The following is a 13,537-nucleotide window of genomic DNA, read 5'->3' as shown; positions in this document are numbered from 1 at the left end:
GTCCATATTTTCATAGGAGAATTTTGACATAAAATTCTCAAAAGTTATCTTGAAATTCACCCGAGTTCTGCCAACCACGTCTTGTACTTTTCCCACCACTTCTAAGACACAAAGCAAAAGCATGAATTTATTCTTTCAGTAAAGTATTTAGGTATTATGCCTTTACACTGCAGAAAGGTATCAAGATAGAAACTGGGGGTTTTGTTTGTTTGGCTTTTAAACGCTACAAAAATAATATTAAAAAATATTCAAGATTAACACAGACCCCAAATGGCTTTGATGAAAAACACAGAAGGATGGAAAACATTTATGTGACCTGGTACAGGGCTGAACTGAAACACCTGTCAGCAACTACACTGTCACGCTTTGCCAGGAGGAAGCCTGCAGCAACCAGGAGGGCTTTGGTTCCAGTGCCTGTTAGAGGAGCATTTACAGAACTGAAGTGTATGAAATGTTTAGGGATTGCCCCACTCCCTTTCACATATATTTCAAGAGTTAATAAAAATGCTCACACAATATTCTGTTGGTTTTTAGGCAACATCAGCAGTACCGCTTCAGGAAGACGTAGCGAGTTTGACTTGCAGTTTTACTGCTGGTGAGAGGACACTTCAGACACTGACATTAAACCCTGAATAAAGTTCCTTCAATAAGTCAATAGTCATCTTTGTGAGATGTTATTTTTATTATACACTTTTAACATCCCCCTCCTCCCCCCCCCCAAAAAAAAAAATCAGTTAACAGTGGGCCTGCCAAATACCTACAACAGGCGTAGGCTACTGCAGTGCTGGTTAACATGGCTTATGTTCACGAAAAAGCCTGCACAATGGCAAAACTATTCTGTCAATCCAAAAGGATTTCCTCAAAGGGTAAAAATTTAGGAGATACAAAATGCAGAAGAAACTTGATAAAGAAAACATATAATGCTAAAATAAAACTGCTGAGTTGCCCCAGCTTTCAGATTACCAAGTGGTTCAAAAAAACCAAAACAACATGTCAGTTTGTATTTCCCAGTTTTGCAGTCTGTAAGAAAAATCTCACGTTAAGCGTTATGACTTAAATGCAACACTTAAATGCACGCTCAAGTACTTCGCTCAGGTTCACATGACAACTCGAAGCCTTTTTTGCGGTAATTTCTGGCCTATTTGTGTGCAACTGGGCAGCTCTGCAGTGACCTCAACATTCACAGGAGACTTTCCACATTTATCCTTTTTTATGTTGTGTTAGGATTGCCATTCAGAAGTCATTGTTTTTATTCTTTTTCTCCCTTAAAATACCCCAAAAACCCATGAAAAGTTACCTATAGATAACAACCTACCTACATTATATTGTCAGGATATATGCACGGCGATGTCTGTGGCATCTTTTCAGCAATAGAGATGAAGACTTTTCTAGCATGTCTATGAGGATGATCTAGTTCATCCACACCACAACATAGAAACAGCAGCACTGGTTCTGTACAGGCAAGATTAAGTAGTCCAGACCAAGTAAATGTGGTTACATTCTTTATGCAACCAGATTTCGTGCCTCTGCACTGCATTTCCCAGTACTTCTTGGAAGGCTCCTTACCTTGGGCACAGCACCATGTGAACATGTTCCTGCTGTTTACAGACCCACACTGACACTGCGCACATTCACGCTGCTCTGAGCCTAAGCGGAATTTGCATTGACTTAGGGTGGATCGAGACACCAATAACATTTTTCCAGCATTTAGTTTGTCTCCACCCCTCTTAGTTAACGGGGAATTGATTGCTTTCATTATTTTTATTCAATAGCTTCGGTGACATCACATAATATATACTTACAGAAGGGACAAACTACATCAAGATAGTGCAAACGTAATTGGAAGACAGAACAATAATTCAAGAGCAACTTGTTAAATGGGAGAAACTATCTGAAATCAATTAAATTCAATAAAAACAATCGTGAAGTAGGAAATGAAAAATTAGGTAGACAAACAAAATAAAGAGCAATGGCTGTAGCAACTCAACCTGAACGACTTAATACTGTGCTGTAGTTCTGAGACAAACAGCATTTTGAAACTTTACAGGAACATGAGGGGGCCTGGGAGGTCATTATTCTGCCCTGGTGACAGGAAAACCTCAGCTGGATGATGTCTGGAATTGAGCACCCATTTTAAGAGAGAACTATGCGAACTGGGGAGAAGTCAAGAACATGAGTGAAAATTTGCATGAAATTAATATTTGAGACTGGAGAAACAACTGAAGAACTCACTGGTTGAGTTAATTAATTAAAAAAGATAGTGCTCATGGAGGAACAGCCAGGCTGACAATTTTCAAGTATGTTACAGGCCACTGCAAAGAGGACTGTAATTAACTCTTGTGGCCTACCAAAGCTATAATAAAAAAAAAAAAAAAAAGACTGAGCTCACAAGAAGTGAAATTTAATTAGATATTAAAATTGTCTCACAGTTAGAAAACATTGCAGCAAGGGAGTTTGGGACTCCCAGTTGTTGGAGTGGTTCCAAAAGTGGCTCTGTCAGCCATCAGGAATGGCCCAGTACATCAACCCTGACTCAGAAGAGGTGTGTAATGTCCCATCCGCTTCATCCCATGACTGCTCACACATCCAGATTAATATTACAGCGTGGTACAAAACACAGGAACCAGCTTTGACGGGGAGGGGGAAGGTGAGGGCATTTTCACATGACAGCTAAGCCCATCTAACAGCCCATGCCAAAAGGGATGCTCCCCTTGCACCTGCTTGACTCCACGGTGAAACGGTTCACCTTGCCTGTCTGACAGAAAAAGCAGTCTCACCTTGAGGGGATGAACTCATCACTTGCAAACAGTGATGAGTCTTTGACCCCTTTGAGCAGGTCACTGTGGGTCAGGACAAAAGGCCAGTGCCAGAGTGAGGGAGAGATGCAGGGACTGTTGGTCTCTCTCAGGGACAGCCAGCCCCTGTATCCCCTCCGCTGTAACACACTTCCAGCACAGGCAGTTGTCTAAAAGCCACAGGCTGGGTAGCAAAACAGCCATAGCCATAATTCCTGTATTCCTATTCCTACCAGAAGGCTCTAGAAACCAAAATTAACTGTCCTGCTGCCACTCGGGAAGGGAAGAAAAACAGGTAACAGCTGCTGCTAGAATCAGGGCTGCTAACTATCTTCAATGTCATTTTTAGACTGCATAGGTATTCTGCGTATGAGCTTTTGCATTTGTGGCTCGGTGTATCATTCATTCACTTTAGCAATACCAAAAAAAAAAAAGAAAAAAAGAAACCAAAAAAAGAGTCACAGGATAATGCAAAGAGATTGCCCGGATCTGGTATTTCAGTTGATTTCCTTGGTGTCATACCTGCTAGTGTGAGTTAAGAAAAATTTAAGTTTGCGGCTATCAGCAGTGCTGTGTATCAGTTCTGGAGGAGCTCTGCAGTGTCCCTGTATCATGCTGGACCTTCCATTAAAAGCAATCACATAACATTTTAACAACACTGGACTAAAGGTCCAGCATAGGAGATACATGTTTGTAGCTTATTTAAATAAAGAATTTCTAGTAATGATATGGAACAGCAACAAACTGAGATGAGATTCAAGGAAGGTTGCCCTTAACTTTGCCAGATTTAGGAGAAAAAAGCACATCTCTAAGCAATGACCACCAAAGGCAGCCTTACTATAGATTCTTCCTCAGAGCAACAGATCGGCCTTTCCACACATTCTATTTGGACCTTAGGTTGGATGAACCTAAGGGCAAGTCACATCCTTGGAGCAAACGGATCCAACAACTTACCAAGAGTATAGTCAAACACAAGTGTAGCATTTTATATTATTATTGCACAGATGAAACAAAACCCGCAAACCAGACAATGATTCCTGAGTGCACACAGTGTGCCAGACACAAAGTACTCTCTATATTATATTACAGCATGTACAACTTTGAACCAATTCACAAACTAATGATGCCCAGACATGAGTGATTTCACAGCCCAGAGGAGTGACCATTCTTTGCCTTAGGGCACACTCCCTGGGATTTCATTTACCTGTAAATACTTAGAGTTCAGTGGCGTGCAAGCACTGCGTGCCCAATTCTCCAGAAAAGTACTGACCAATTACGCTTATTTTTATTTCTGTTTCGCCAGGCTTAAAGCACTTCAAACAAGGCAAGTGAACTCTTTTAACAGTGCGGGCACGGTAAACCAGGCTGTGAGGTTACAGCCTGTCATTTGCTTTGCAGTAACTATGCTTGGGTTAAGACCAAGCACACAGATGAGGTAGGAGCACTTGATGTCCTTTTAAGTTCTCATCCTTCTGATTTGATGGTAACTTGCTCATGTGTGCACACCCTTGGCCTGGTAAAATGCGTAAGCATTCCTAAAATATCTATCAATACAAACAAACAAACCTCTTAAGGTTAATTTTTCATACAGCCCATGTAAATAGAGAAGCTGTTTCAAACAAGACAAGAGACTGCAATTATTTTTTCCCTGTGAATTTAAATTAAGAAACATGCTTCCAAAACAAAACAAAGTGAGTGTTTTTGACCAAACTGCTGAAAAGTGCATTGAATCTTCCACTAAAATCACAGGAAACACAGCTGTGGCAGATCTTGAGAAGTCACCTGGTCTATTCCTCTACCTCAAAGCACAATTAACACTACCTATATTATTCCTAACAAATGTTTCCCTGAATTGTTCTTAAAACTCTCCAGTGATGAGATCCTGCAATATCCCCAATATATTTGCATTCTGAAGTGTTCCAGTGTCATCTCGGTAAATAAATTAATGCAGAGTTTAAGAACTGCAACAACATTAATACGGAAGATACACACACACTATGAAATCTACAGATAAGCTCCTCTACTAGTAGTATTAGAGCTTCTCAATTAGAAGAATTTTTTTTAATACTTCAAATAGCAATAGCTTTACAAAAGCTCCTAAAATGAAGGAGGAGATAACTCATCCAAGATACTGTGGTATCATTGGTTTTCTCCACCTTTCTGTGCACCTCAGTGGGTATGGCATGACCAATTTTATTTCCCCCTATGCTTCCCCACAGGGAGAAAAAGACAACAGCTAGTCAGAAGCCTTCCGTGGGTCAAATCTAGCCAGTGCGTCCCCAAAAATACTTCCCTTTAGAGTAAATATTTTGCTGTCTTGTAGCCGCAGAGCATGACCCTGATACAACCACACAAAGTTTCATGTGACAAGTCCACAAGAGTTGGGTTTTCATCTAGGTAGGATTAAAAATATTCCAGGAGCAATTTCTCCTGGCCAGGATGTGAAGTTGAATTGTTCTTCCTGGTAAAACAGTGGCTGCCTTGTGTTATAAGCATAAAGAATAACCTGAATTTAAAAAAAAAAAAACAACACAACAACAAAAAAACCCACAAAAAAACAAGGAAGGCTTTCCATAAACTAAGGCGACATAGTTAAATCCACACCTAAAAACTGATCTTAAAATATTTATAAATGTAATAGGTAATAGGTATCTATATGAATTCACTGTCTCCCACAGCCAAACTCAAGTTTAAAGTAAGCGTGGGGCGGGAAGGGAAAGGGGAGCTAAAGCCAAGTATCTCCGCAATATGCAAGATTAGTTTTGAATCTTTTGGTAGAGTCATCTAGCAGGAAGAGGACCTGTGAGCACTCTGCAAATAAAGGCTTTTTTTTTTTTCCTTCAAGAGTATGGAAACTGTCACTTTTCATATCTGTGATTTCTTATCTTCAGCATTTTTACTGACCATCTCCATTGCAAAATTGGTTTTCTCTCTCAGGTGTCTCAAGAAGAAACCAATGCATCACGTTCTCAAAACCAGAAAACCATACAGCATGGAATCATCCATGGCAATCATTTCTCTCTCTTTGATTCTCTCAGCTGAAATGAGTAAGACTGAAAAAGACATTAAGTTCTGCAGCAGAACTTGTACCAAACTTCTCTGAATTCCTATCTTGGCATATTAAGACCCACTGAACAAATTTTGTCTGTTGTGCTTCAACCTGGATCCAATCTCTGTCAGGAACTCTTAGCAGTGAGTGAACACATTGGGGAATGCATACATACAATCTGGATCTCAAATGTTCAGAACATGCAATAGAGGAAAACGTCTTTCACATACGGCACTGGAAATAATCACATAATGCTTTGATACTTAGTAATAGATTTGATTATCTGATCCCTGCAACACATGAAGATCTATCGGCTGGAGGAGAAAGATGAAACATGACGCACTCCAAGGACACATCACATCAAGAGCTAGAGAAACAAAAAGGTGCCTATTTCTGCACAGCAGAAAATATGACATGAAATGCCACATACACATAAACGCATCGCACAAAATGCCTCAGTTTATCAATGAAGCCAGACCCCTTACAACTGCGGTGCTCGTTGTACACTCAGACATACAGAACTGAACGAATTTAAAGAAGTTGAATAAAGGCACAGAGAAGCTCCTAAAGCAACCACGTAACTGAAATAGGAGCTGCCCCATCTCACACACCCTACAAAGCAATGTTCAAGACGTTGAAGTCCTATGAATGAGAGCACGAAAATAACGATTAATCTGATAATGGCAGGAAGGTCAGGGAGAACAGATACAAGACACCCAACATCAAAAAAGAACAGTAGTAAGCAAAGAACAGGAACTGTGTTTGTCAAAACGATACGGAGCGTTAAGACAAGGAGCCTTTAAAAGCTAGTTAAGTTGTAGACCTTTCAAGGTATTTTTATATGCCAACTTGATGGCAAAGAAAAAAAAAGCCTTTATACAAAATAAAATACTTCAAAAGGTGGCACAGAATAAAATATTCTCTTTGCCCTTCCCCAAAGCAGCCAAACTGAAAAGCTCAGTGAGATCTTGCATGATCTGCACAGAAGCATAAGACTTACAGTGAGAATCCTGTGCAGATGGCATCTTTGAAGAACAAGAGGTACTCCCACTAAACTGACAAAATAAAATTCACACCCGCAGCCGTCCTTTCGCCCCAATATCACACCATATGCTGCCTACAAGTTTTTACCCTTCCTCAAAACAGATTTCACAAATTAATAACTTTAAGGAGTAGTCTAACTGCCAATGAAATTAAATGCATCCAAATATATTAATATGCACAAATTATTGTTGAGGAATTGGCACAGAGCTGTTCCAACAATCCACAACACAAACCATGCCACATGCTGTTTATGCATATTCCTAGTTTCAGTATATACTGTATCTACCTTCTGTCCACACAAAGCCCAACTCTAGAAGCAGATATGAAAGAGCAGAATGGAAGGTCACAGTAAATATAATCCCAAAGCGATCCACAAAAGAACAAAACTGAGATGGAGATTACTGGCCTTGTTGAAAATGCCATGCTCTCTGTAATGACACAGAGTTAATCAGGTTAAAATACAGTGGTAAACCAAAGTTTGTTTCTTTGGTTTGGGTTGGGGTTTTTTAATAGTAAGAAAAAGAACCTTCTCATGCTAGTGGTGCATCTCCGCCCATAACAAGATGACAGGCACATTTTAAGACTGTAATCAGTGCAGCTCTATGGGCTAATTCTGAACCTCCTCATCAGGCTCTTGATTTAGAGATTATGAAAGTATCTTTGCATGACTGCACAGATGTACAGCAAAAATATACCCTCCACTTCAAGAAAGGCTTTGGTTTTTAGAGGACCACCCCATGATATTGACAGAGAGAGCAACAGTCTGTAGCTTGGCATAGTGTGGTCAAGAAAACAGGAGACATACCTGCTGACCTCAGGGTTTGCTGCTGAAGAATGGTAAGGTCTGCTGTTTGTTCTGACACACACAAAAAGTCAAACACTTTTAGCACATCTGGTTTTCTGCAAGCATCCAATGTCTTGATTTTTTTGTTTTAAGCCAGTTAAACACTACTTTAAAGAAATGCCCTGATAAATTCTCTTTAATTTTAAACATACAAAAAAATACTTTATCTAAATAAAGATATCTTGCTCAGAGGGCCAGAAACAAATTCTGGCTATATATTGCTGTTGGATTTTTCTTAATAACAAACCTCCCATTCCCATAAAAACCTGTTCAAGCAGATGATGACAAGTGACTAACATTTACTGCATTTTTCATGCTAAAAGCCTAGTGTTTTGATTGCATATTGAAGTTATATGATGCCTTAGTGAAGAAAGCACAGCACAGGAAAAAAATTAACTACCATTAGAGATGGGTAAGACCAATAATTGAGTCAAACATTTTACACTTGAAAGTTCAATCAGCATCTAGGGTGGGGGAAAAAAAGGCTTTTTTTGTGCTGGATTCAAATGATGAAGTTTCACCTGAAGAAGTGCAGAACACAATTTTAGAAAAGTCAAATTGAAACACTGTCTGTAAACTAAAAATTATGTGTATGGATCAGTAACAACCATGGATCCACTTTAAAGGAGTCCAGAGGAGGAAAATCAGGTTTGAGTTAGAAGTTTGGAACATGATCCAAGCCCTGGATTAAGAACCCTGTCTTCTAAGGAATTTCACATTGTGAACACACACAGTGTGTTCTTCCTTTGTCTCAAATCCCCAAGAGCCACCTAGAGTTACAAAATTAAAGTATTTTCTATGCAAGTAATATGAATGGCAATTTTCCAAGACAGGATAACAGAAAAATTCAACCCCAACTGCAATCTCATTGTTTCACATACAAGCAGTTTTAACTTTGTACAGTCTGCAGGGGATGTATTTGAGGTAAACATCCTTGGGGATTAGAGTTCCGGCTTTATAAACTTTGATGCTTATTTCAACATCTCTTCATCTGCAGTATTTGGTATTATTGCAGCTACCACATGACTATACATTGGCGTCTCTCTGCTCTTATTTCCCCACTAATAAAACATGCAAAACAAGCTTTACAGGGAAGGAAAAAAAAAGTCAAAACCGTTCACAATTTTTAATATATTTTTAAAAGAATTCTAAAACCTGTATGAAAACCCACTGCTCCTCAGACAGCAAACGTACTCAACGGTTCTACTCAGCTCGCTATTCTGTTTTAAACTAAACTGCTCCCACATAAAGCCATGCAAATTGAAGCCTTCAGGCAGACCCCTGAACCTAAGACTCTCCTCCAGAACACATTTAGCACATCACTGCAAAACCTGTTTCCAATGCCAACCTACCACCAAGCTCGAGCGTCAAGGTAACCTTCCCCTTAAAGTTGTTTCTGACATTTTGTTAATTTTCACTGGAAAAGCAAACGCATGGGATTTATTCTGTATACAGACATTGCAAAAAAGCTCTCTCAAAGTATCGTATTTCTAAGAGCTGATGCGAATACATCTGATCTATACAAAAGTTAGGTCTGGTGGTTTCTTCAACAATCCATACACCACTGCAAGAAGATCCACCAAAAAATACTGGGAGGCCTAACAAAGGCCAAAACTAGCCGTTACTTCCCTGAATACATAATTTTATTTTCCAGGTTATCCCATTACTATTGCCTGGTACTCCCTGGAAAAAAGATGTTAACTGGTTTATACTTCAACTTGTTACAGCATTTTAACTTGAAAGCAGGACTACACCCTTGGGGAAAAAAGTTCTTGGTAAAGGGAATCGGTATCCTCCTTTGATTCATCTTTACAAGCTGAAAAACATGCCCTGCAAGTTTCAACTATTCTTCAATCGTCAAGCAAAGGACAGGCAAACATTTTATAGTAGTTACTTCCAAAGAGCTTTTTTATCTCTTGGGGAGGGAGACTGTATATAAAGGCTGAAAAGGAAGAGCCATAAACTTTGAGGTTATCCATATACACTACAGCAGGAACAGTAAATAGCATCAGCCAGAAAGGTAGCTTAGATTTCAGCCTTACTCCTGATAGATTTAAAAAAAATAAGTAAATTGATAAATACAATACAACTGACTGATTTTGGAATCTTAGAAGACAAGAAGGAATTAATGTAATTATGTAATATTTACTGCTTACAAATCAGTAACTTTTAAATTTAAATTTGGTGCTGTGCCAAAACATGTTTTTCATTCCACTTTTCCATTTCAGCTATGTTAAGTAGCATTCAACCAGAAAAAGCACACCAGAAATTTCCAAGTACTAATGTAGTCTTCAACATCTTCAAGTTACCACTACTTCTACAGAAGTGGAAACGCTCCTGGAAACTTGTCTAGAGAATCAGAAATATTTTCCAGGCCACTGTTCCTCTTCCTTTGGCACCTTTACGTGGGACCTCTGCTGCAATATTTATTCCACTCATGCTACTGTGTGTCACATCAGGTCACTTAGTGTTGCACAGCTGCAAAACCCACCTGCTGCTCCCATGTAGCTTTGTTTTTGCCTCTTCCCCCACACCTCCTCATTCTCTCTGAATAGGATTTGCTCCATCTCCTATAAAGGCAATCCCCTCTGCCTTTTTGCGACACTGCAAATGGGAATCCCAGGTGGCTCCTGCTAATTATCCATGTGCCTTGGGAGTCTAATTCTTCCTGTTGTTAATATACCAATCTTTAGCCACAAAGTCACTTCACATGCTGATCAGAGACCAGCTGATCCCAAGCTAATACTTCATGTACTCAGGAGAACTGATCTGCTGGGGGTATTAATGATAGCACAGCAAGATGAGCTTTGGAAAATAGTTCCCAAAAGATACTGTATCACTTTCACTTCCAGTCCAACCCCATAATAAAAATTTGCTTGTGAGCTTGGAGCTCGATCACTACCCTCACTTGCCGAGGGCAGCCTCTTCATAGACAAGAGACTGAAAAAATTAAGATTTTCCTTTTACACTGTAGAATCTGATTTAGTAAATCTGATTGTTAAATCTTACCTAATTTTCCATGTAAAAGTTTTGGTGTTCAGCCCAAAATCAAGATAAGCATTTTGATGAATAGAAATATTTTATGAATTGAATGGTCTAGGCCACAATTCAGTACTGCTGCTGAGAACAACATACAATAACTTAGAAATTTCTACTTTCTACTCACCCTCTGCGTTCCCTGCAATATGCCTTCCTTTCAGCCTGATCTAATTCACCTGAAAACAACTGTGCCAGCACGATGAAAAAGGCAGCATGCTATAGCATCTGGGGCAAAACAAGGTCTGAGAATGTCTTGAGCTGATATTGCTACCAAAGAGCATGTTCATGGTCCAAGTAGACTATACACTCTTCTTGATGTCTTGAAATAGAGAAACCTCATCAACATTTCCAGTCTGCTGGGACATCAGAATATGAAATGCCCCACATAAAATCCACACGATGAGAGGATTTTTCATCATGGCTTCTTGCATGCAGATAGCTCAACGTTTCCACTTGGTTAACAGTGTGTCCAAGTCACTTCGAAGATGCTTATGCGCAACATTGGGAACAGCCCTTTGTTTATACCCCAAAAGGCAGGAATCAGCAGAGTTTCTCTAGACTGTAGCAGTGCCCGACTTTTCATTTGAAGAGCAATTTGCTTGATGGCAAAATAGTGATTCAAGCAAAGTTACCTACTCTATCTTCTTAGTAGCTGGAAAAATATCTATGAGATGGAAACACACACTGTTTTAAAAGAACCAAGCAAAATTTATGGGTTTTTGTTGTTTTTTTTGTTGAGTTTTTGTTTTTTGTGGATTTTTTGTTTTGGTTTGGGTTTTTTTGAAGATGTGAACAAGAAGTTCCTTCTTCAATGGGGTTCAAATTGTCATGTAAGTGGAAACACAATTTAATTTCGCTGAAGTAAAAGCTAGGAGCTTTGCACAGTATTTCACCTAATGAATTACCAGTTCAATCCTCCATTATAACATATTCATTTCATGACTGAATATTCTTCAGATTTCATTTATGGTGTAAATAAAAGACAAAGGATCTTGCAGCTGTATAAATGTTCAAACAGCTCAAAATGTAGCAGACACATCCAGCTGTTTAAGAAACATCATGAGATCACTACAAATCTAGAATAAAAAATCCCTTTATGTACAAAGAAGGTTCTGCCATAGAGTAAAACATTCACCTAAATGAGTGTCAGGCAAATAATATAGATGTAACAGGAAACTAGAACAAAACATATTTTACCACCTAAGTGTGTTCTATATAGAAATAACATCAAGTTTAATGTATTTTATCATTAGGGCTCAAAATGATATGCAAGCCCTTCACATACAAATCAAGTATATCCTTTCAAGGCCATGCCTGTCCAGTTTTCAGAGTATTGTCCCACCTACTTCAGTTATAAAACTAATACACTTGTCTTGCACAAATGCTGGAACTGGCATCGGCGCAATAACCACTTCAGAAGGTCATCACAGAGCAGTTAAACGTGCTGTCTCCCAACTGACATCAGCGTATCTCTGGAGCTAAGACAGAAAGCAGCAAACACCCCTGGCCTTCCTCTTAAAACAGCTTTGCAGAGAGCATTTTATACATAAAAGGCAGCTGGTTATGCTTTAACAGACTCTTTTATAAACAGAACTGATCAACAGATGTGTGATGCTTATTACAGATGGTTATCAATGTCATCTTCATTTTCAGAACCAATAAAAGTGGACATTATGCCTATTCTCTGAGCCATTTACCTACCTCAGAAGATAAACTGGATTCACTAATATCTGCTATGGGATTGATAAAAACTTGATGTCAAAAGAACTGAGTATTAGAAAAAGAGAGAAATGGGCATGTCCAGATAATTGCAGCATTTCAGTCTGCATATAGGCTCTTCACTGATCTGAAACTGCAAACAGACAAGTCAACGTGAGGAAAGTGAAGGGAAAAAGACTCTGAAGCAGATATATATTTAGCAGCAGGTTAGATGGAGAGAAAAGGCTCAAGGACAATGGCAGGTCTTTTCTTCCTTCAGCTAAACCCCCAATGTATTTTTGTGAAAGCAAGCTAGTCTTTTGCTTTTAACTGTAGCCCAAAACTGCATTATGTCTCCTGGGTGCTTTGATTTTTTTTCTCTTTCTAAATCCCAGCACATAGACAGCTCCAGGGCTCAGTAGGAGAATTATTAAAAGCATGCCTGCAGAAGTAAAGAGATCAGTCATTTCCCTTATCCCCTGTGTTTCAGGAGTGCTCCCCCGTCCATGCAGTGTTGTATGAGATTTCATGCAACCAGACTTGTCCTTTTAAAGCAGACTGAAAAATTTAAAATCCTTTAAGAGTAGGCATAGCATTCCTTCAAATTGGAAAGAGAAACACAGAAATGTGCTTCAATTCTTCAGAAAGGTCACAGTCACCTTCAAAATTCTATCAAACTTTTATTTTCCCTGTGCAGTTCTATTACCTTAAGTAATTCGTAACAGTCTTTACAACATATACTGGAGTTTCATAAAACACAAAATCCCAGGGTGAACATGATGCAAGCAATCTTTGCCTGGTTATTTTTTCCTAGGCTGCTTGAAAGCCCTGATGTTTTTCCAACTGTCTTTCCTGTTCCACCATTGCAAATGCATAGGCCCTTTTTTAGAATTACCATTCTACACACATTTTCAACTTACTACAATTTACTCTGTGCTTCTTGGTCCATTTTTCTAAATAAATATACACGTATTTTGGATTAAATATGACTTACTGTATTAGAAGCATGACATTAGGAAGTTTTAGCAATCATGTTCAGTGTATTTTGACAAAAGCAAATGTGCTGAA

At 39.0% G+C, this 13,537-nt stretch overlaps 1 protein-coding gene across 1 annotated transcript in view; it reads right to left on the bottom strand.

The window, feature by feature from the left end:
* The window catches only part of USP22 (ubiquitin specific peptidase 22), a 98,099-nt gene that overhangs the window by 30,746 nt on the left and 53,816 nt on the right, over positions 1–13,537 (bottom strand). The gene's annotated exons all lie outside the window — the stretch shown is intronic.

The sequence above is a fragment of the Nyctibius grandis genome, chromosome Z, assembly GCF_013368605.1.
Source record: "Nyctibius grandis isolate bNycGra1 chromosome Z, bNycGra1.pri, whole genome shotgun sequence".
In the NCBI taxonomy this organism is placed as follows: Eukaryota; Metazoa; Chordata; class Aves; order Nyctibiiformes; family Nyctibiidae; genus Nyctibius; species Nyctibius grandis.
Note: the sequence above shows the minus strand (reverse complement) of the source record. Positions and strands in the feature narration are given on the sequence as shown.